Below are 20,553 nucleotides of genomic sequence, written 5' to 3' on the forward strand. Positions count from 1 at the left end.
TCTTCACAGATTAATAGTTTATATTTTGCCTTTGTTCCTGTAGGTGAAAAAATATTTGTGCATATAATCACAAGTAACAGAAATCAGGAGAAAAAGTGAATGCTCTAATAAGTAGGGATACTTCTCTCAGACCTGTGGAAAATCCTGACATTCTCAGTGAGAGTACAAAATGAATAATCTTTTTTGTGAGAGAAAGGAAAATAAAGTCTTATCTGAAATATTATCTACAATACTGATCACGACCTTTGTTTAAAAAGTTCAGCTTCGTATAGAAACGTGTCAGAAAGGTCATTAGACTGAGAAGGTGAATGGAGAGCTTGAGAAAGGTTAATAAAGGAACCTGCCTCGCTCACTCCAGCAAAACGAAGGCTGAGGGGAAGTTGATGGCTCTCTCCACATATGAGGGGAGAAAAGCATCACTGAGAGAAGAGCACTCTAAGTTAATGAACAATAGTGCCAAAGGACCAAATGCAAGGACACTATGTGAATAAATTCAAGCCAAGAATGAATAAATTCAAGCAAAAAATTAGAAAAGCTCTTTTCAATAACTGAAGCAGTGAGGAAACCACTTGTAATGATGCCTTATTTTCTGCCCTATTCATCACACACAACCAGGAATCAGTCTGTTAGTTGGTTAAGGCCCTACACAAATAATGTAAGCTAAATCAAAGGGCTCATCTCAAGAAAACCTTTCATAAACCATCTCCTTCTACTCTTTGCAAATCAAGTTGCAAAACATTCAGGCAATGCTAGTATTTCACTAGATCAAACTTTTCATTCCTACCCCACCTTAGAGCTCCTCTTCCTCCTTGGCCTCTTTCCTGGGGAGCAGATATTTCCACCCACTGACAGCTGCTCTACTGCCATGTGCAACAGGTAGAACAATCCCACACTCCAGAAGCAACCAGATGCCTTTTCATCACTCATCCCATCACTCTCAATTCAGTAATGCTGCAGAAGGACTGAAAATGTTCCTCTTCCTAAAGTCAAGTAAGAGCAAGTAGAGTTCATTTGCACAGGCTCATCACAAACACAGCACCTCACCAGCTGGGAACCACAGTCTGACAGACACAACTTCACTCAAAAACATCCACTATCATATCCCTGCTGAAGGATCTTTCTAGCTTAATTACAACTTCAACATGAAAAATTCTATCTAAAAGAAGCTGACAAGGCAGGCAGTCCTTTTTGGATTCAGAGGGGTTTGAGCAGTGTAAACAGCAAGCCTTTCACAGTCTCTCATTTATCCTAACATATTTCTATACATTTCTTTCTGTGTGAAATTGGATTATAACTTTCTTTGGCCTTTGTCTCTGTTTATGGCCATTACTGTTGGTGATTTGTGATGAAAATCTGCAGGTATAGATGTCTGTAAACACATTAAAAAGTGTTAAAAAAATTAAAGGGCATTAAAAAAAATAGGGCAAAAGGTTGGGTGAATATAATCAGAAGTCATAGGATAATATTAAGAGAATATATAGATACTGTGTTTATCAGCAAAACCTCAGTGACATTGAAATCTTTTAGTCTATCAGAAAGCCTCCCAAAAGATGCTAAAAATTAAATTCCATCACTGCAAATTTTAAAGTGAACTTTGTTTGATGCAGTGAACATTATTTTGGAAGGGCATTGGCAAACTCATTACAGTACATCTTTGCTCATAAACAGCATAACGTTCATTGTCCTCCTGCAAAAATGTCCTGAATTAGAACCAAAACCACAATTCCACACAAGGATGAACTCAATCTTTTGAAGAGACACCTATATAGGAGAATGGTGTCTCCTACTCTCTTATGCAGAATGTAAGAATGTTTACAAGGCCTTTCCTAAGATGTGGGGAACCTTGTTTTAGTAAGTTGAATGGAATACATTTCCAATACTTCAGATGAATGTCCTAACTACCCTATGCATCTCTCTTCTAATCCTTTAACAAACAGTGAAAATAAAGTGTTGAAATTTATTTCAGTGAAATATTGATTGACTTGTAGCTCATTGTTTTTCTTACATCAAAGTTTGAACTTTACAGCTGTACAGACATTTTCTTTACAGTGTTACATCAGGATGATCTAGATTATTAAACACTGGCCACCTTCATCCCTCATCTCCTGCTACTAAAAAAAGCCTTGCATCTTAAATGTTAATTATGCATTTGCAGGCAGTCTAAATGACTCAGGGGACTGAAATCTGACTCTAGGTTTTCATCAGCAGGTCATCAGTTCAGACCTGACTCAGATCAGCAGTGGCTGAAAGCGTCAAGAATTCAACAGCTGTTTTGATGACCTATATGAAAGAATATAATATTATATTATATGCAGCTTTGGGTATAAAATAATTTACATCTTAAAAGTCATGTTCAGAACTGACATTAATTGGGATCCATGCTATCAGACACTAAGAGGACAGCAGGCCTGGAAGCTGACCTCTCCTGTCTCTGCAATCTCCTCCACACTAAGGATAGAAAAGTTGATGATGAAACAGAAGGCGATTTTTTTTTTCTTTGATTGGCTGGGTTCTTTTGTTTTGGGTTTTTTTATTACTATTACTTTCATGGCTTCTCCTTTCTCCTGGTTCAACAGAGCAAGGGACTGCTCAGTCAATTGTTCACAAATACACTTGGTTTCAAAGCTGGGAGTCAGCATTGTAACAGGCTCCAGATAATTACTCTGTGCTTGATAACTGCCCTTTTGTGTGCAGAGCATAGGCACCAAGAAATCATCCTTACAAGACCTCCTCAGAAAAAATACAAAACCAGAGATGTATCAGACTCAATACATTGAAACAGGCAACATCAACACTTCAACTTTCCCTAGTCATAGGCAGAAATTAAATTATAAATCTATATATTCACATTCACTGCCCCTGTATAACCTGTAGAGAGTTGTCAGAATGGAAAAGCATTAGAACTCTTCTCTTGGGCTTACGTCAAAATTTCAGCACTTCTGCGGATAAAACAAAATTACAATCCAGACATTTATTTACTAGTCCTAATAAAAGTAAGCAGCATTCTTTTGTACTTGAAATTCTGCCCTTGAGCAGTGAAAGAGCCAAAACACAACTGTTATGGATTTCTTCCACTCCCTGGGAGCAGGGAATCTTTCCATTGGTGTACAAATGGATGAGCTCACACCCCCACGAACTGCAAAGGCAGCCAAGGAGAGGAGATCACTGGTAAGGCAGAAAAGCATTTTGCTCTGCTTTATCAATTCTCAACTTGACTGAGACTCCTCTAACTTTGTGGTTGCTCTGCTCTCGGCAAGATTCAACATAAAGTCAATAATTCCTTCAAGAGAGGTTCTCATCCCTAGTTTGTAGATATTTGTAACAGAAACTTAACTCAGAAACTCAGGATCTGCATTTATGACACTGCCTCTGCAAATCACTGTTGTAAGTATAGTTTAATGTACAATATTCAGTCCTGGGTCTGTAAGACCCCAATCATGAGTCTATGCACTATTTCTGGAAAGAAGGAAATAGTCCATTTGATGTGTGTATGCACCCCTGGGGTTGATATAAACAAAATTTCTATGCAGAATCCCATATTCAGAGCTATAGGTCCTATGTATATACAAAACATGCATCACCTTGCAGCATTATCTCTTTCTGTAACTTGGTATATTGGACTGTCAAGTTTTGTGAAATAATTCTTACAGTATTTAGACTAAAACAAAGTCCAAACAAATATTTTTTGCTTTGAAGCTGTTTTAGGTTTTATGTTTTCAAAATATCATAGGCACATAACCTGATATAAAAACTAACTGTCAACAAAATTACTTTTAGTTCTACATTGGATGAGATGAAATCCTAATTCTTCTGCTGAAAATTAATAATACTGAAACAGCTAATAAAACCAATTTTGCCAAAAACATACTGAAGATAACATTGTGCACATCAGTCCTTTATCTGAAATGGACTAAACATTTCATGACCCACAAAATTTGTAATGAAAAAAAATCTCCTAGTAGTTACTGATTGAATACAATCCACCACATTTTCTCATGCTACCACCTCATGTATGGACAAAGTGGATGTTGGAAGACATCCCTCATGAGTTCCTGTAGCTCTGATTTGAAACTACAGCAGCAGTTTCCTATGAATAACTTTGCACTGTCACCCAGAATTTGAGCACAAGTATTACCTTTGTTTCTGTAAACCAGAGCATCTGTATGTACTGGAACCTGGTGCCCAATGATAATTTCTGAAGACCAAGTCTTTCAGAACCTGGTAGCAAACTGGAAGAAATTAGGTCTTGAAGCTCAGCTACCTTCACTGGGAGGCAATTACCATGTAGAAAGTGGAAGCAAAATACAAGAAACCAAACTGCTTTACCCTTGGTCATCAGAAGTGAATCACTAAAGATAGTGACTGTTAATCATTAGAGATTTTGTTCTGTTTAATTTCTTCTTTTCTGAGAGGCTGACAGTGTGAGGTTACATACATTTAAATACACACAGATCTTGCCCATACATGTTTTCAAGTCAAGGAGAAAGCTGGGGGGAAGTGAATGACAAACAGGCTTTACCTTACAGAAAAGCAAAGCAAGCACGTCCCTACTAAATTAAAAAATCCCATTCTCTTGCTGTTTGAGCACTTCACTACTTTGTCTCCAGTTACAAAACCCTGTGACCAGGGAAAATTAGAAAATTATGTAGCTCCGATAAATGTGCAGCCAACTGGAATTGGCAGAATGGAACACAAAATGGGACTATACAGTGGGCAAGATGCCAATGCAAGAACATCCTCTCCTGGAACAATGGGAAATCCTCCCCAGGAAGCTCCTCAGTCACACACATACTTCACAAAAGATGCATTTTATCACCAGGTATGGCATACCTGTCTCCAGACCCAGGCAGTCAGAACTCTGCTTGCATAAAACATTAAGGCCCTGTCCCTTTGACACATTGCAGAGTCAGAAAAAGAAGGGTTATGCTTTCTGGCAGAAATTGGAAAGGTTTCCCTCAGTTAAATTCATAGTTTTAGCATATACATTGTCATATCACACAAAATATGGTGATAACAGATTATAGAAATGTTTACAAAATATGTAATTAACTTCAGGGTTAGAAGTTTTGTTGTTGTTCTTAAATCTAGCAAACATCAGCTGGCAAACAAATTGCATGCCTTAGAGCTTCTTCAGAGAAAAGCTGTTCAAGGTTTGATATTTTTAAACTCTGCAAGGCTCTCAGCTATTAGCAACAAAAATAACAGGAGTCAAAAAGTATCTTTCTATTATTGTCCTAAGTTAAAAATGGAAGCATTTGGGGTGGTTAGAGGAGTCACAGCCTAGCAATTAACAAAAGCTATCCCATATTATGACATACGGAACATAAATAGAATCTAGCTGTTTCATAAAAATTAAATGTGATGAATGATAGTTGAGAGAAACACTCAATGTGAAAGTTTGCCTTGACACTTGATCTAAGAGCCCCTGTATGAGATAGAAAGAAAAGCAGCACTACAGAGGAAAACAGAGCTTTCCCTGCTATTTTAACAGAATAGGACCTGATTATTCAGTATGCTTTTTAAATCAGTAATACCATCACCATTTAGTCCTTGACAGAGGATCAGGGCCTTTATCTGAATTTCTACATACTTAGGTTTCATAAACTTCTCTCATTTTCAGTCATTTTTCCCACCTGCTTTCCACCCTGTATCCAAGCCATCTTGCATATCAAATCAATAATCTTGCTTCTAACTTAAATGTCTTTTAATACTTCTTCAAAACTGTTTGTTCTTCAAAAATCTGTAATGCCTTTATACAACACAGACCCTAGTAATTTTTGACAAATTGTCAGAAATATAAAAACTACGTTCTCAATGTTTGATCCTTTCTAGCTTTGAACTCCCCGGTAGTTGCTTTTATGCTGACATTGTACCTGTGTAAAAGAATTAACAACAAAAATACTTAATACTACCTCATTGTTAGCAAAATTTAACATTGTAAAAAAAAGTGAACAGTACTGGTTATTGAACAAAAGACTATGCGCTAACACTTCAGCAAAACCTCTAGAATCTTCTTTTCCCAACAAAATTAATCTAGACAGCAAAGAAAATCTCAGCTGCACCAGGATCAAGTGCTCCAAGACTGGTCAAATCTCAGAGGTAACTGGGGGTTTTTTGTATGCTTCTGCTTTCATTTCTCTGCAACCTCATTTGTGTAGAAATTGGATAATACTATACCCGCAGCACATTTTACTGACCCTCAGAATCATCCCCTTGATTTCCATATGTTTGCATTTATTCAAATCTTAGCAGCATGTGTAAATGACTGATGGGAAGAAAAGGAGATTGAGCCAGTGCACAGGGAAAGATAAGAGGCAAGAGACCTGAACTGAAAATTCCACTTGTTTTTTTAAATATGAATATAAACAAAAATGGAAATGAATTGTCCAGATTGTTTGTGGATTCATCTTTATTGAATCTATTCAAAACAACCCTAAATATCTGCTTTGGGCAGGGGAATTTGAAACTCCCAAGGCCCCTTTCAACTTTAACTTCTCTACAATTTTACTGGTGTATGTGTCTATATTTCTAGGAATAAGTTAATACAGCAGTTAATATATCAAGTGCTGTGATTGTAGAAACTTGACATAGATGTAACTAACATAAAACAGCCTTAGTGAACACAAAAAAAGCATTAGGAGAATTTACTTGGCTTTATGAAGTGTGCTAGTTAAAGTTAACATTTAAGTACCACTTGGGAAAATTGCTCTAGCTCACAAAATATAGCTCTATTCTGCAAAAGAATTGCAAGAAAAACATATATTCTATTCAGATACCAGAATAATTTATCAGTCACACAATTCAGTATTTATATTTCCTAAACAGTGAAAACACAGCTCTAGACCTGAGCAATTGTACAGTGAGAATTTGCTTCTTGTCGGTTTAATTGAGAGATAAATATTCAGTACTTGTTAAATCCTTCTCCAGGATTATCTCAGTCACTTCCCCCAGGCTCCTACACTTCCCAAAAGAAATTCCCATGCAGTGGCAGTCATTGGTCTTCACCTCTCCCCTTAGACAGTCAGCAGCCACCCAACAGAAAAATATCTTCACAGTCTTTTGGATTTATTTGGCTGTGTTGAGACTGTTTGGTGCTGGAGACGATGTACTTTGTTTCCTGCAAGATTGCCTTCTGGCAAACACTCCCTCTAAACTACAGAGCATTCTTGCCTTCTCCTCCATCTCTTTTCTCCAGATTGACCTAAAATCCATAGAAGTGACAAGAAAAAGTTTTGCACAGAACACAGAGCTAATAGAGCAGGCTGATAAACTTTGATCATCCATTTAAATGGAGCACCAAGGAACAAAGATATGGCTACTTCTCAAGACAAAGCAATTTTTCAAGAGTGAATTCCAAGCAGGTGGTAACTAAGCAACAGCTCACCTGTACAGGGACTTTGATCACTTGACAAAGCAGATCAGAGCAACACAAGGGAAAGAGGACTAGAGATTACAAGGAAAAAAAGAGCTTTTTCTTAGCCTATCAGAGAGAAAGATGGAAAATAGTGTATGAGATGCAGCAAAAAGGAGCCTGACGATTTGGAGAAGAGAGCAGCTGAAGAAAGAAGCTCATGAGCACTTTAGTAACCATACTTTAAACAGCTCGATTTATTTCAATGCCTCTGTTGCTTCACCCACTGATGACAGAAATATTTGGGGAACAAAGAATAGTGCTTCTTCCTCACTCCAGGCTTGAAAAAAAACTGGTTTTTTACCTTTGGCCGAGGCAGTATCCATGTGAAACAGACCTTGGCCAGTGAGGAAGAAAAATATGGACATACAGAACTTCAAGGGAGTTGCAGGCACAAAATAGCAGCAAAGCTGGAGAGAAAGCTGTTGAAGCCTAGGGTGAAACCTGCTTCAGGATCTAGTAACTAAGGGCACATACTGAGTTAACAGGTATGAAACAGACTCAAGGATGAAGAAAATAGAAAATTGCACATAGAAATGAATATATAGGAGATGAAAGGTATATTGCAAAAATAACATCTATAGTATATCAAAAACAATGGAGATGGGCAATAACAAACAAACAGATGGCAGCAGGAAAGAACAACAATAATTTCCAAACACCTCACAAATCCATTGATTGTAAAGTTCAATTTTATCTCTTGAGGCTGGCAATAAAATAAGTATCTCTCATCATTATTACTCCTCTATCTGCATATTGCAGAACTGTTCTAATGCTGCCTCTCATATGAATTAAAACTGCATTTGCCATCAAAGGAATTTGAAAATTTATCATGAGGACAAGATTAGAGCCTGGATTTGTAAGTATTTATTTTTTGTTGGGAGCACCTGGACTGGCCTCAGACAGGAAATGAATGTGGGCAATAGCCAGACTTGTACTTTTTCTGAGGAACCTTGGTATCCTTTTCTAGTGCTTAAGGTCGCTCCACTCCTAAGGGAAAACAGGGAAGAACATTTTAATTAAAAATGAACAGCCACTAAACTTTATAAGCCATTTTTGCAATTTCATTATTCCAGCTAAAGAAGAAAGATTCTAAAATATAATTAACATCCCTTAAAATATTTATTGAGAGAGATTTAAATTAGCTGTCTGAATCCAGCACTATTGTAGCGATTCCATTTTTTTGGTATATCCAAGGTAAGGACTAGAATAACATTAAAATAACAGCAAAAAACATTGATGGTGCAAGTGAGTGTTAGAAGTTCTGATTAACAGTTTATTTTCCTCAATGATTTGTAATTATTAAAGTACAAGAGTTTCTCCATATTAAGTCCAGAGTCCACTCAAGATCCTGGGTTTCTGCTTTTTCTCTGTGAGTTAAGAACAGCTGCAAATGACAATGATACAGCATAAAATGTCTTGTGTGTGCTGAGTACAATTAAAGATTTTTCTCTCTGCATTTGTTTGAAGACTGACAGCTCAGCTGACAGGGCAGCCAAGTTTATGCAGTTTTCTGTAAGCTCATTGACAGTTTTCCCTGTGAAACTCTTTCTGGCTCTCTTCATCAGGTAAAATTCTAAACCTTTGTCAGACAGCTCTTTCAAGAGCAAACAGGATGAGGAGTCCCACCATGAGCAGCTATGAAGTCTCATTAAAAAAAGTCTTTCACATTCTGTTGTCCTTGTTCTGTATTATAATGATGGTTTGCCACAAAGTGCAAAGAAATGTTATTCTAATGAACAGAGGAGAGGCACTGCAACACTGAGGCATGATTAACGAGCTGAAGTCGTTCATTAAGTCATTTTACATGTCTGGCTGCTGACCTTTGAATTTGAAGAATTGCATGTAAAATATAATAGGAGAAATTATTAGCTTAGCATACAATGTATTCATGGTTTAACAAAGGGATTTGGAATGGGTTATGGTGTGGGAGAAAAGGCAATCCTGACACAAAGTGAGATTACTTCTTCCTCTCTCCTTTTCCATCCCTAGATTCTAATGCAATTGAGAGCCTGTTCTGTGCCACGAGCTCCCCACGACTATGAGCACTTGCTCATATGCCATCATCTGACAGAACTGCCTTCCTTTGGTTAGGCCAGGGAAACTAGAGAGCATGCAACAGCTGAGGGAGATTCTAACTCTGTTGGGATTGCCAGATGACACAGAAGAAAACCAAGAAAATTAGATTTTCTGTTTAGAATGTTTAACTCCATTCTTTAAAGGACCCATATCTTTTCCTATGTGCCAGTGAGCCACACTGTCAGAAGCAGCCAGCAGCAGCAGCAGCTCTTTCCCTCATGTGGGATGGGGACAGTACAAGCTGTACCCATATAGAAATTACTGGAATTGCTTCAGCTTTGTCCTGACTGTCCCAGTTTCACAAGGATACCTGGGAACCATAACCCTCATAAGTCTACACAAAGCCAATAAGAGCACAAACCTCTACTTGGCCACTTTCATACATCCCACATCGGATCTGCTTTTGTGGGACTGAACAGAGGACATAGGCTTCAGGAACCTTTGTTCAAAATCTTCCTGTCTGCCTATTCCTTCTTCTGGCCCTTCTTCTCAGCATGTGAGATGCACCTACTGGCTATAGAAAGCATAATGAGGTACAAGCTACGCCCCGGTGAGGCTCCAAAGCATTCCTGACCAAGTGAGCGAGGTTCCAGGAACACTCCTTTCACAGCAGAGTGACAGGCACACCCACTTGTGCTAAGACCTGCAGGACTATTTCCTGTACATTTTTGAATATAAAGGAAATGACCAAAGCTGATAGCAGGACATGAAAGAGGCAATGAGAAAGGATCAATTAACTACTCAGTTCAAACTGTAATAATCAAAATGACAAATGATCAAAGGCAGCAAAGAACACTACATGTGGCTCTGCAAGAATTCAGCTGTTCTCTTAAACTCTGCTGCTTCCAGTGTGAGGTAAAAATGGAAATTCTACCTGCTCCGACATCTGCAAGAAGTAAGGAGAGGACAGAGGCTAAAAATACTGTTAACCTAGTTTGAAAGTTAAATAATGCTCTAATACTGTACATGGAGAAGTGGTGCCTTTGTTACTGTTTTCTGACTCTACTGCAGTTTCACTCAAATAAGAAAGAAAAGTTAATTGGACCTCAACCTTGAGTACTCAGCCGAGAATTTTTCCTCAGTCTGCTATCTTTGTGTTAAGAGAGCTCTATGCTTTTAAACTGTGCAATCTTGCATTGCACAAGACGGTTTGGGCATGGAATGAAAAATACTTAGCACTTTTCAGTCTCAAAATCAGGAGTAGTCAAATAACAGGAAGAGCAAGGATTAGTCTCCCCATTTTTTAGACTTTCACTCAGAACAGACTTATAATATTTGCCTGTACTTTCTTTCATACCTCTTGCTGTGTGTAAATGAATTAATAAGAGGAAACCCTATTTCTTTCCCTTTCCCTGCAAAAATAATGACAAATTCTTGCTATCAAACTCTTTTTAAAGTTTTCCACCTACTTTTGTTCAACTTCACATTATAGAGCTTCCTTTGAAATACTGATTATATTATTGCCACAGTATCATGGAAACCTTAACTGCTGTAAGACTAGTACAGTTAAAAGAAGCACTTTTGTGTTCTCCCTCTCTCCAGTCTCAGCCTTTCCTTCTTTTGTGATGGAGTATTTGCAAGGTTAGATAGTGAGCCAGCCCAGAAAACCTAGCTGTATCAAAATTAATTCAGACCTATTTTGCCAGGATAATTTTAAGCCAATTTGTCCCCCTTTCTTGTCCATTTCTATGCCAGCAGAGGCACATGAAGGAGGACAGGAATGAGCTGTAGGTCAGGACAGGTTAGGAACACTTCCCAAAGCAGTAGACTTGACTTAAACTGACTTAAAGTTATGGCTAACTCACAGCCACAACACAGTTGTAACCACACCAGATATCCCAACATCAACCCAATAAATTATTCCATTAAAAAGTCTAACAAGAGTGACATCCTCAGAAAGAAAACTTCAATTTTTTGATAATTCTGTATTTTCTGACAAGGGGAGTGACAGAGAAACTTTTTGAACAATCACTGGGAAGTATTTTCAATACACAGCACAGAGCTGAACACATATTTTAAGGCACTGACGGTGTCAGAGAGCATGGACATAGTTGTCTGTGTAAAAAGCACTTTTCCAGAGAGCCCCTCTAGGGTTGCCAGGCTCCCTCAGCAGACTGAGCCATGCCACAGTGCACTGAGGCAACATGATGAGCCCAAGGAGCTGGTATGACAGCTGTGAATTGAGAATTCACTTGTGGAACACTACACCAGGGATTGGTTTAGTCTTTCCATGGTATGGAACAGTATAGTTTAAATTGTCTAATGAGAGAAGTAGAAGAGCTAAGTAGGATTAGATATTTTGCCTAATGAGGTGTGAAGAAAATTGCTAATGGATTTAATCTGCATAAATTTCTTCTAGGATACTTATTCCCATGCACCCCCACACACTCACTCTAAAACTCAATTGCTAATGATGAATTTCATTTGTTCCCCCACCAGAATTAAGAATATTTTATGAATTATAATGTATAGTTAGTTATCACATTTGTAACTTAGATCTTGTTTATATTGAGGCTAGGTGGGGGAAAAAATGTAGCTCCTTTCACAGCTATACCAGGGCACTGTAACAAGCACAGTGTGAATGCAGACACTTGAAGATGAGACTTGCAACAACTGGATAAACTCTGCCGAGCAACCAAAGTTTGTATTTCCAAGGAAATATCAATCTTCTAGGGGTGTGAAGCACCTTTAACATAATACCTTTTTTCTCCAGGACTACATGTATTAAATATAATCAGGACAGAACACTGACAAACTCTTAGCAAATCAGGGAAAAAAACATGTAAGCAATTCATTGCTTCCAAGGATTCATTCTATTGCCAATTCACTGAAATTTCTACAGAAGAGGTGTAAAATAAGAAATACTTAATTCCTCAGAAAAAGAAATGCATGCGATGTATGGAATATTTCATGCATTTTCCTTCTGGGGTGAAAAAAGGAGAGGGAACATACCCAAAGTGCAATTCAGCTGTATGAGCACAAATGTATTCTTGGAATGGTGTGAAGCTATACATTTCTCTCTCAGGTACCCCAAGTCTCTTGCCAGTGCCAATAATACTGGATTTGCTTCTGATCTATAGCATATCCTCCTGCACTGTGCAATTATCCAATCATTCCAGTCACTGAGTCTCTCTTACATGTCTCCTTTCCAAGAGTAGTTCCTAAACACAATTAGCCTCTGAAGTATTGCATATACTATAGGCATAAAATTAAACATCTTGCTGTAGGATTACTGCACTTTAACTATGTTCTCAAGAGGTTTCTGTTCATCAAAACAGCATTGTGAAACTGTCTGTTTCTATGAGTAAAGGAGAAGTTGGAAAGGAAGAAGTTCAAAAGGTGGGCAGCTCTAGATAGAAGATACTTTCAAAATCAATGTCCATGGCAGGGAGGGGAACTAAATGACCTTTAAGATCCCTTCCAAGCCAATCCATTCTACGAATTTGGCCCATTCTTATCCAGTTAAATCCTAATTTAAATTCTAGAACTCCTTCTTGGTGAAAACCACTTTTTCATCTTGATGCTAGTCAGCACATCTAATACAAAATAACTAGCAAGGCATCTCTGAACTGTTTGTTGAACAAAGGTTTGAAAGGTGAAAGTAAGAAATAAGAGCAGAAATTAAAACAAGTGAGCATCAGTGCTCACTAGTAGAGATTTCAGCAAGGTCTGCCACAGCACTGCCTCTGGATATCCTCATGGGGCTAAGCCATAAAAACACAAGTACAACAGAGAACAGATAGGCAGAAAATGGACAAAAACACAGCTAGAGATTTGAAACAGAAGAATACAGCTAGAGATTTCAAAATAAAACATTTTTGGACTTGCTGAATGCAACCATTCAATATAACTTACAAAGATTTGTCTTCTTTAGTAACATACATCTCCAAATCTCTTTTGGAGCCTATTGTTACCTGCATTCTGTCTTTACTTCTTCCCTATAATTTTATATGTCAAATATACTGAAATTTAATGCATAGCTTGCTTGTCAAGTAAAATACCTCAGAAATGCTTTATCATGACAAATAACTACATTGAATATAATACCAGATCACAACATTTATACTGACTTATTTCCTGAAAAACATAGACTATCAGTATTCCCACAATTCCAATACCATGCAGTATTTTTTATTTATACTTAGCTTCTATAATCTACTGTGCCTAAGAAAATTATTTTAGATAGCAACTAAAACAATAAGAACAGATCTAAACAGTGATACTCCATGTCCAGAATCTATTATACCTCAGCTGACAATAAGAACTTCTTTCCTGAGCTACCTATTATCTATTCAGGAGACTGAAATAACAGGACCATCTGGCTACTTGCAATAGAGGTGACAGTGCTCACCTCTGCTGTCCCTGGTCTGTGCAGAGACAAGCATGGAGGTTTGATATTCCAGATATGTCAGGCTTGTGAGACTGAACAGTTGCACTGTTTTTACAATACGGGAGCAGGGGACAGTTTACTCCTGTCTTTAACCAGCACATTTCAGGACTTTGGTTACTTGAATGCCCTTCATAAATGAAGTTATTCCATAATAAAGGGCAAGAATTTAAAATGAAATATGAATGCGGAGTGACACTTATTTTGAAAGCATAAGTAACCTTCAAAGTTGGGATCACATGGAGATAAATTTCTTATTTTTACAGAGCAACTTGGTGTATTCATGTCATACTTTGCAGTGACATTTTTGACAGCGTTTTACAAGTTTTTTTGGCAGACTATGATATAAGCATATTAAATTAATTAATACTGATTCTTTGGTTTAAATTTCAAATGGAAAATAAGGAATACATGAAAATTGCTTTCTGGTTTTCATAGTCCAGTCTATTTTTAGCAAACATTTACATGGGCTACTTTGGAACAGACCATGTAGCAGTTTCATCCCAGGCTATAAAAGTAATTGTTTCTTAAGTGCTGTAAATCACATTTGTTTGTTGTTGAAAAACTTGAATTGTTTAAAAGGCTTTTAGGTAAAGTTCTTAGAAATAATATTTGCAAATATATTGTGATATGGCTTAAACCATTTTAATATGGTGTTCTATATAATAAAATAATGCAGATATGCTAGGTATAGTTTAATTATGAACTACATTTTAGGCTTGCCAATTCCCACTGAAATCACTAGAATAAGATGACTCCAGAAGCATAAAAACTCTGGATTCTAAATCATTAATTTTAAGTAGTTAGAAAAGGGGCCAAGGCATAACTCATAACTGGCTGAAGGGTTAGTGTGAAGAATTCTTTTAAAATATATTTTATGTTCTGTTAATTTTATGTATTAAATGTCACTTTAGGAGGTTTGGGAGTTTAGCTGCACCAACCGGTTTTCATTGAATTAGAAGAGAATCCTCTCATGGCAGCAGGAATGTAAATCCAAAGCAGTAGATGAGGAGATACCTTGCTTTTAATTCTTTGAGTAAGCCGCTGTCATGATAAATTATAGGAAAGAAACCCTGGAGCCGTGTCTTCTTTTTTTTCAACACCTAAGAACTTCAGAAAGAAGCCAACTAGGTCATAGCTAGCCATAACACAGTGTATCAGAGTTAGGCAAATTATATGTAAGTGGGTTAAGTGATTCCATATATTCAGCAGCTTCTCTACTGACCAAGTACAATGATTTACAGGTGTCCACATTGGAATAATTATACAGTTGCAACATTATTCAGATCCAGAATATCCAGGAAAGGTACACAGAAGCACCTATGGAGATTCTCATGAACAAGCAAGCTGTTATATTTTGTGATGTTTAAGACCAAATACCTGACCTAAAGATAAAACACTGAGGCATGGCTGGGGACATGACAGGCCAAGTACAGGAAACTTATTGGAAATATTTATTAAATTTCTACCTTGGCCTATCAGATATGTCACAGGGGGTTATGTCATTCAGATTTCATTGTGTCACATCATACCTGTCAAATTATAATGGTGCCTGACTAGCAAAACTGCATTTAGAATCAAATTTGATTGTATCTTACCTATTTGGGGATTTTGAAAAGCACAGCAGATCATATGTCCTTTAAAGCGCTGTAACTTTCACCACAAACTTGTCGTCGACTTGCTGTTCATCTGAAGAAAAGAATATTCACAAGTGAGTGTCGTGTGTCATACAAACAGGCAGTAAATTGAGACCAGACAAAATTACAAAGTCCAGGTAACAGATGAGCTGTGTTTGTAAGAGTGTCTAAGGATCAAATCTGATTTGAAAAAGATACTGAAAGTTGTCAGCTTTACAAATCCAGCATTAAAGTAGCAGGACACACTGAAGTCATAGCATCACACAACTACATCTATCTGGCAGTACTGCTTCATGTTTAAGTTACCAAAACATTTTATTTTTAAAATGTGTCAGTGCTTAGCAACTTCATTTGTATTTTCATGCATTAAACAATGAGTCTGAAGTCCACAGGATCACTGCCATGTTGACTGAAATAGGACCTAAATCTGCCTTACAGTGCTCTTATTTTCAAGGCAGTTAAGACATCTGTACTTTCACACCACTAAAATAAAAACTTGCAGGATTGCTGAGAGGGAATTTTAAATTATTCTTTTTTAAAAAGCATGTATTGTACAGTCTGATAAAAATAATTTGTGAACTATTCTAATGTTGGCTTGTTTCATGTTGTGCTGCTGGGCTTACAGCTGGGGAAATCATCCAAACCACAAAAGATTTTCTGCTTCAAACCCTTTTTGCCACCAAAATGTGTAGTTTTGACAAGTGCACTTTTTTGACTATTCTTAAGAGAGTTTACCAAAATGCAAATGCCAGTTAAGGAGTGATACCAAAATTATCTCAATTGCATACAGAGGTTTGAACCCTGGAAACAAGGACTGAATTCAATGCTTCATGTTGCTGTTATGGATGTCCTTGGTTTGAAAAGAGAAGGTAGCTGCCTGTTCAAGTCTCACACACAGGCATGTACACACATTTTGTATGTCACCAAGTAAACCCCAGGGCTCTCAGTTAAATAAAGTTCAACAGTGGAATCTAATAAAAACGGTGAACATATCCCAAATAGCAACTACATTATGGTGGAAGCTGTTGCTGTCTCTTAAGATCAGCAAGTAATTAATGTATTTTAAATGAAAAATATCCAAAACACATTCAAAGATAAAGCATTTTCCTTGCAAATGAATACCTATTATGCAACATGTTAAAAGAACCAGATTCAGCTCTTGTCCTTCTAAACTTCCAAAATGTATAAAACAGGAATGTAGTTTATTCACACCCTAAAACTGTGCAAGAAATACACTCATTTAAGTTATTTTTATAAAGGATTACTTTTCTGTATTTTGCCTAATTTGTAGCTGTTTTACCATTATATAAGACAAACTTATGCTTCCAAAATTATCAAATTGACATTAAGAACTAAGGTTGTTCAGAAATGCCTTTTTCATGACATTGCCACATCTCCATTGGAAAACAGGAAAACACAAAATAGACATACTCATGAGCTGAAAATAAATGCTTGAGGAAAAAAACTAAATGGTGAGTGTCATTCAATTTGGCACTCAAAGTACTTTTCACCCTTTCTAGGAGACTGTCCTTGTCATACTATAATGAAGAAAGTGAATGATACCCCTTTTTCTGTCTCTAAATATCTTGCTCCTAGGAATATTTTCCCACTGTTTCTAGCACTAAATACTATTTTGTGTTATAGGTAGAACAAATGAAGAAACCTACTTGAAGAATAAAATACTGCTTGATAGAAATAAATGACTCATTCAGATAAAGAAAAAAATTTTAAGTATTCAGAGTGAATTACAGGTAATCCTATTTTTAAATTAAGTCTCTTACTACTTACAAATACCTGATTAAGCACTGATGCATAGCACTTGTTCTTCCTTCTTAAATTCAGACATCTACTTCATTTACATGCAATATTTTAAATGCATTTATTTAATACAATGCCTACCTCTGTACTACAAATTGCTTTTACTTGTCATGAATTCTAATGCTCATTTTTTATTCTGCTTTGAAATATCCAGCTACCCTTGGCTTTCTTTTCTCTCCAGCTTTGATATATTGGAATCATTTCCCCAGGCAGCAATCAGTGTTGATAAAAGAGTTTGAAACTCAATTCACAAACACACAGCATATTTGTGAGTAAGAGAACTTGTACTTTATTTCCACTGTGTATCAAAACAAACACGGGAATACTGCTTCCAATAGAACTGAGTTCACACAGCAAGGAAGACGTACTGTGGATTTCACAAGTGGCACTGATTTACGGCATTTAGGGGCTTTATTTTATTTCTGGAGATGAAGTTCTATATGTGCAACTAACAGCAACACATCACCTTCAATCACAGTACACAGTGATGGCATGCACCTCAGTGGTGCTCCTTCTGCTCTTTCCCTGCCTTTCCTCCTCTCTCCTACATTTGTCCAGCATTTTCTGCTGTTTTAAACACATTCCCACAGAGGCACCACCGGTGTTGCTGAGGGGCTCAGCTGTGCCCTGTGTTGGGATGGCTCTAGAACCATCTGGAACCAGCCCTGTCCCACATGGAGCAGCCCCAACTGCTCCACAGAGACCCCACAGCAACAGCTGGGACCCACAGGACCCTCAACATTACATTGCACCTGGCAGTCCCCATCTCAGCCAAAGAAACCTCCACTGTGACATCAGCCAGGACTCCCCCCAGAATCACTCCATCCTTTCACATGCAACAGAAAACCCAACCAGACCCTCAAAAATGCTAATCAAAGTTGAATTTACCTTTCTCTCACCAATAGCAACTATCTGTGAAAGGAACTGTTTTACTCTAGTGCATCTGTGCTCCATATTTCAACAGCATTTCACATGTGCTGTAAACCAATCTGTCTTATCCACAGCCTTCCAAAATAACAGACGAAAACAGTAATACATTAAATTACAGAATTCTGCCGTTTTTTTCCAAGAAAATTCTGGGATGAACACAACGCAAAGCAGACTGCTAATCTGATTTAAAAGATCAGAAAAAACAGCAGACAGGATGAAGTCTTCAACAGTACCAGTTCTTACAGCTATAGCAATGCCTCCATATACCTGAACCATTCTGGAGTTATATATTTATATATATTTATTATGCACAAATACATATGTTAATATATATTATATAATACATATATTTATATATATAAAATTAAATATATATATTTCTTTCATCATAAATATACTACAGAAAGCCTTCCAAAGATAAAATTAAGTAAAATCCCCTCAGGCAAGAGCAGCAGAGAAGAGTCTGCCTGGGTCTAGCAAATGCTCTGGCCCTGTGAGTGCCTGTTTGGTAGGAGCAGAGTCCTACCCAGAGCACAGACCAGCTGTGCCACAGGGCTTCCTGGAGAAAGGGAAGGTATTTAGAGTGGGCAAAAGGACAGCTTCCATGACAGAGGGATCAGGGGTAGTCATGACTCTGGATTCACACCAAACCTGTAATTCTTTGTTCCTGCTGCTTTCCTTTGGGTACATTTTCATTTGTTTAAATGATTGGACAACTAAATGCTGCTGCTATTGACAAGTAATAGGAACTGTACTTTAGACTCCTGTGCCACAAGTATGTCCATACTGACACCTCATTTCAGAAGTTCACATTCCTCCCTATTTTTTTAGACCTGTGAATAGCAGCAGAACAATCCAGTTAAAGTAGCCCTCCAGTTTTCCCATGTTCTTACCAATGGGAAGCTGGATAAGTCTTTCCAATTGCTTCACGAGGTAAATACAAAGTCCATATAGCAAGAGGATGTACTTCTGTTCTCAGCTCTGCTTTCTTTTTAAAGTTATAGTATATGCAAACTAGGTAGTAAACTTTGAGGAAACTACCAACACAATCATAAACTAAACCTCAATGCTTCTGAGATTTATTCTCAATACGTGTCTCAAGCAGAGACATTTCACATCCTGGCCAGCTTGGGAGATGAGGTCAACATTCCTAAGCGTCAGGTAAATGCCAGTGGAACCTTTCAGAGGCACATCAGATTGGAACACACACCAATAGCAATCACACTTATAAACCTCACTCAATTACAGGCTTTTCAGCTCAGGATGAAAAACATGCCTGCCCTAAAGAAATGCATTTAGGCTTTCTCATTTCTGAGTGGTGAGAGAATTATATCAGCCATCCATTATTGATCTCCTCAGGAAAGACAGCCTAAAACAAAGCAGCTCTGAAGATACTACAACAGGGTTGTGCTAACTTGCCACCTTCATTTAATAATATTTTTACTTTAGAAAGAGTTCATCTTTTAGGAATACAGAAATATACACCCAAAACATTTCTTTAACTGAAGAGCAATTAGTCTTAAATTTTAATATAAGCATTCAGGCCATCTCTAAAAACATTATAAGACCAACTTTCTGTACAGGACTAGTGATTGATGTGAAATGGCATAGGCACATACCCCTACTGCAGCCCCCCTGGGACACAAAAAACAAACTTCACAAGATAACTGTGCACAGCAAGAGACATTAAAACATTTCTAAAAAATCATTAGTACAGTTACCCTGCCTATTTGCAGGGAAAACAAAATGTTATTACATCATACTTTCCTAGGAGCCCCTTCCTCCCTCCCATCCTTTACTTAATCTTTGCTCCTGTTAAATAAAACTTAATTCTCACCTTGGAAGATATCTCACCCTGGAAAATAAATTAATATCTTTCAACCAATTACCAACACCTTCTAAACTTCTGGAGAAATTTTGCACAGCAATTAACAACCCTCTGGGCAAATGTTTAGGGGAGGACTACTAGCATCCACCCTCCCAAGCTTCTTCAAATATCTATTTTAATCTGCTGAGTCACCCTTTTGATGGGATTCACCTATAAATTGTTAGCACAAATGGCCAACACCTGGATCCTTGTGATGATTTGGGGGATGGTGTCTTTACCAGGCATTTATTTAACAAGCTGCAGGTGGAACAGTGGGGGTAGGGTTGTTAAAAAAGTTGATTTCCTTTTCTAAACTGTGAGAATATCAATGTATTTTTTTTTTTTCTTTTCTCTCCTTTTCTTTTTTTTTTGGAAAAGCTGGCTTTATTTATCACATATGGGATAGATGGGGTTACACTCAGCA

At 37.4% G+C, this 20,553-nt stretch overlaps 1 long non-coding RNA gene across 4 annotated transcripts in view; it reads right to left on the reverse strand.

Moving 5' to 3' along the window:
• LOC148183157 (uncharacterized) overlaps positions 1-20,261 on the reverse strand; it is a 106,243-nt gene extending 85,982 nt beyond the window's left edge. For 3 of the 4 annotated variants that reach the window (XR_015773762.1, XR_015773760.1, XR_015773759.1), the window contains exons 1-2: positions 20,100-20,261; positions 15,476-15,566 (exon numbers count right to left, since the gene is read on the reverse strand). This is a non-coding gene — a long non-coding RNA (uncharacterized LOC148183157). Of the gene's footprint in view, positions 1-8,262; positions 8,402-15,475; positions 15,567-20,099 lie in introns of those variants that run through there. The other variant, XR_015773761.1, reaches the window with a different exon arrangement.
• Between the last annotated feature and the right edge of the window lie 292 nt (positions 20,262-20,553).

The sequence above is a fragment of the Pseudopodoces humilis genome, chromosome 14, assembly GCF_049639895.1.
Source record: "Pseudopodoces humilis isolate 2021_Gansu_Grassland_sample_001 chromosome 14, ASM4963989v1, whole genome shotgun sequence".
Taxonomy (NCBI): domain Eukaryota; kingdom Metazoa; phylum Chordata; class Aves; order Passeriformes; family Paridae; genus Pseudopodoces; species Pseudopodoces humilis.